Consider the following 4,625-nt stretch of genomic DNA (forward strand, 5'->3'; position numbering starts at 1 on the left):
TTTTTTTTTTTTTTTTGAGACAGAGCCTCAAGCTGTTGCCCTGGGTAGAGTGCTATGGCATCACAGCTCACAGCAACCTCCAATTCCTGGGCTCAAACGAGTCTCCTGCCTCCGCCTCCCAAGTAGCTGGGACTACAAATAGCCCAGCTATTTTTAGAGGTGGTGCGGGAGTCTTGCTCTGGCTCAGGCCACAACCCACTACAACACCTGGCTATTTCTTTTTGGTTGCAGCCATCATTGTTGTTTGGCAGGCCCGGGCTGGATTCGAACCTGCCAGCTCAAGTGTATGTAGCTGGTGCCTTAGCCGCTTGAGCCACAGGCACCGAGCCATACTTCCATACTTTAAATACAAACATTTTCAAACACACAGAAATGTACATATGTTTAGGATGTATACCTTCTAACATGGTTCAACAAGTGTTAACATTTGGCATATTAGCTCTATATTTCTCTATTTATATACTTGTTTGTTTAACTGAATCATTTCAGGATTGGAAACATGTTGTTGCTTCATTCCTGAGCACTCCCTGGCATTCCTGAAAAGAATGTGGAATCACAAGACTCAATGAGATAAGAGGGGAGATGAGTGCAGATCGGGGCCAAGTGAGGAGCCCTGGGGCACTTCAAGAGTGAAGAAGTCTGGGAGGAGAGGAAGCATTTAGAAGGAGTGACTATTCCTGGAGGAGAAAACTAAGAACATAGGTATAATGTCAAGCTGATTGCTTCAATTGACCAAAACGTAAAAGGGTAGACGGAAAAGACATTCATGCAAATTGTTCTAACGTCAGAGTTTCTTTTTCACACTTGTGGAATAGAAAATTTATTTTTTCCTTGTCTTCTATAGACTGGGGCAATTATGAAAGAAATCAAGTAACTCTATTTTTTTTGAGACAGAGTCTCACTTTGTCACCCTCAGTGGAGTGCTGTAATATCATAGCTCACAGCAACCTCAGAATCTTGGGTTGAAGCGATTCTCTTGCCCCAGCCTCCCAAGTTGCTGGGACTACAGGCACCTGCCACAATGCCTAGCTATTTTTAGAAGTGGGGCGGGGGTCTTGCTCTGGCTCAGGCCAGTCTCAAACCTGTGGGCTCAGATAATCCACCTGTCTCGGGCCTCCCAGAGTGCTGGCATTACAGATGTGAGCCACCACACTCAGCCTCCTTTTTTTTTTTTTTTTTTTTTTTGACACAGGATCTCTTCGTTGTCCAAGCTAGCAAGCTAGAGTGCAGTGGCCTCACCACAACTCATAGCAACATCAATCTCCTGGGCTCAAGTGATTCTTGGAGGAATAGTTGGAAGTATACCTCTTGTTAATTTGTCTAATTTGTAAAGACAGGGTCTTGCTCTTGCTCAGGCTGGTCTCAAACTCCTCTTCTCAAGCAATCCTCCTGTCTGTGTTGGGCTCCCCAAATGCATGAGCCACTGTGCCTGGGCAAATAACTACTTTTGATTGTTTTAAATGAGCAATCTACTAAGCCCAGGGACATATACTCCATAAAGGATAAAGAGACCAAGTTATATTATAACACTGCTGTCTGGATTGGTAAAAACTCAGTTTAGGGTTTGGCGACTGTGGCTCAAGCTGCTAAGGCGCCAGCCACATATACCTGAGCTGGCAGGTTTGAATCCAGCCCAGGCCCGCCAAACAACAATGAGACCTGCAACCAAAAAATAGCCAGGCATTGTGACAGGCGCCTGTAGTCCCAGATACTTGGGATGCAGAGGCAAGAGAATCCCTTGAGCCCAGGAATTGGAGATTGTTGTGAGCTGAGATGCCACAGCACTCTACCCAGGGCGACCGCTGGAGGCTCTGTCTCCAAAACAACAACAACAACAACAAACTCAGTTCAGTTTTCAAAACTAACTCAAAGCAAACTAATGAAATTCAGAGGCTAATTTAGGTTATTAGGAAGTTGAATGACAATTTTGATTTTTTTTAACCACATAAAAAAAATTTTTAAGGTGCTACTCACATCCACCTAAATAATATTTTTGGTTGAAAACTAAACATATTTTCTTTCCCTTTAAATGTTTTTCATAGTCTAACCACAGGTGAGATAACAGAATTATTGTTAGCTTCAGAGCAAACTGCTATCCTGTATCTGATCTTTAGGCATAACTCTGAAAAGGTTAATTTTTAGATAGGAGATTGCTAAGCAGCCAAGCAAATCTCATTCTTTCTTGGGCTTCCTGAACTCTAGAACCCCTCCTTTTATGACTCAGGAAATAACAGCTAACAAAATAAATCATACATGGCGCCAAGATTAGACAGGCACTTTACAATAAATAATGAAAACAGTTGACGTTGGCTTTAACTAGAAACCCAGAGATAAAAGACACTAGAATGAAAACCAGGAGAATACTTGAGTCCAGCATTATGTATTTTATTCTGTTTAAGATAAAGTAAGTGGCTCGGTGCTTATGGCTCCGCGGCTAGGGCCCCGGTCACATACACCAGAGCTGGTGGGTTTGAACCCATCCCGGGCCTGCCAAACGATGACAACTACAACAAAAAATAGCTGGGCGTTGTGGCAAGCACCTGTAGTCCCAGCTACTTAGGAAGCTGAGGCAAGAGAACCGCTTAAGCCCAAGAGTTTGAGGTTGCTGTGAGCTATGATGTCATGGTATTCTAGCAGAGTGCGACATAGTAAGACTCTGTCTCAAATAAATAAATAAAATAAGATAAAATAAGTGTAGCTAGTTGTGGGAGGCTGAAGAGCCATTTCTCTAGTAAAGATGAATCAGCTTGGGGAGTGTCTCTAAAGCCTTCCCCAGGGACAGTTCCTTTTATCTTCACCTCCTGTTCTTTGCCCAAGAACCTCTCCTATCTCATTTTTCAGCCAAACACCAAGTTCAAAAAAGAAACTACCATTTCCCAGATCTGCCTCTGATTCAGAACAATACCAAGTCCAGAACAAATCAGCTCCATTCTGGGCCATTGGGAGGGATTAAAGGAAACAGAAGAAAAAAAGAAAAGGGGAAGAAAATAGACGAAGAAGAAAAGAGGAAGGGAAGAGAAAAGGGAAGAAATAAGAGGAAGGATGACGATGACTATTTTTCCACTTGGTATATACTGTCTAAGTGTAGAAGGAGCAAAGAAAAAAGGGTTCTATTTTAAAATGAGCTGCTTTCACATTCTAGGAGAGTTGCCAAGGGATGCATCTTGTTGGAAAGAGAGGCACTGATAGGAGCTCTGTATTACAGTGGCAGGTCCCTGGGCCTAGTCTAGAAGCGAGACATTTAGAAAAGGGGAATGAAACCACTCCGCACAATAACCTCGGCGATTACCTATGAGTGGGCTGGGGAAACCTTTGCAGATCTGTTCTTTTGACTCAGACTTCCTTCTTCTGCTTAACAGGAATTTAAACTATCGTTGTTAGGAACAGTTGTCAGTCTTCGGAGATTGAGTATGCTGAGTTTTGTCCAAGAGCTACCCACGGGCCACCAGGAATAGACCTGCAGAAGAGAGCTGAGAGAATTGAGCAGGCCTGGCTTGACTGTCACAGTGGCAGAGACTTCCCCAAATAGTACTTTTAGCTAACATTAGCAAACAACATAGCGTGTTCACTGTCTGACATGCTGCTCTGAGGGCTTTAGCTTTCATTTATTTCTCACAATAAAACCTTATGAAATAAGTATTCCTTCAACTTTATGGATGAGGAAACGGGTACAGAGAGGTTATGGGAGTTGGCTGAGGTCACTCAGGTGACAAGCAGAAAAGCCATGTTGAACCCAGGCAATCTGAAGCATTGGCACCAGGATTTTAAGCACTCCACGATACAGAGAGGACAGCCTTGGAGGGTTGTGTTCCTCCTTACCGCCCTGCCTTGCTCCTCTGCTCACTTCTTCCAGTCCTACGGACCACCCCAGTCTCACTCTCATAGGGTTATTTGTAAGACTCAGCTTGGGAAGTGGACTGTTCCAGGTTATTGTGGTTTGACAGCTATCCTGGTAGTTGAGCACAAGTTGGGGGTGACGGGAGGATGGGGGAAACCAAGCCCTGTGGGTAGAAGGTAGACAGCTGCGAGGACAGGGGAAGTGTTGGTACTGTTAGTGGGAGGCAGGCATAGAGGGGGCAGAGCCTTTTCAGCCCCACTTATAGTGGTGTGTGGCTTGCCTGAGAGTTTTTGTGCTTCATTTAAAGCCGTATGTTTTACCCCCAACACAGAGCCTGGAGTTTATGCTGGTTGAATGTCTGAATAACTGAATGAACTGGGTGTCGCCTGTGGCTCAGTGAGTGGGGCACCGGCCCCATATACCGAGGGTGGCGGGTTCAAACCCGGCCCTGGCTGAACTGCAACAGAAAAATGGCTGGGCGTTGCAGTGGGCACCTGTAGTCCCAGCTGCTTGGGAAGCTGAGGCAAGAGAATCGCCTAAACCCAGGAGTTGGAGGTTGCTGTGAGCAGTGTGACGCCATGGTACTCTACCACCATAGCACTCTACCGAGGGTGAAAGAGTGAGACTGTCTCTACAAATAAAAAAAAAAGTGAAGAAACTAACTTTTCAATACATTGTTAGAGGGACCTAGTGCAGCCACACATGAATCCTTTCCCCTTCTCCTCCCCCTCTCCTCCTAAGAAAAAGACACAAAGGGCTCGGCACCTGTAGCCCAAGCAGCTAGGGC

The sequence above is a fragment of the Otolemur garnettii genome, unplaced genomic scaffold, assembly GCF_000181295.1.
Source record: "Otolemur garnettii isolate 467f Iridium unplaced genomic scaffold, OtoGar3 scaffold00024, whole genome shotgun sequence".
NCBI lineage: Eukaryota > Metazoa > Chordata > Mammalia > Primates > Galagidae > Otolemur > Otolemur garnettii.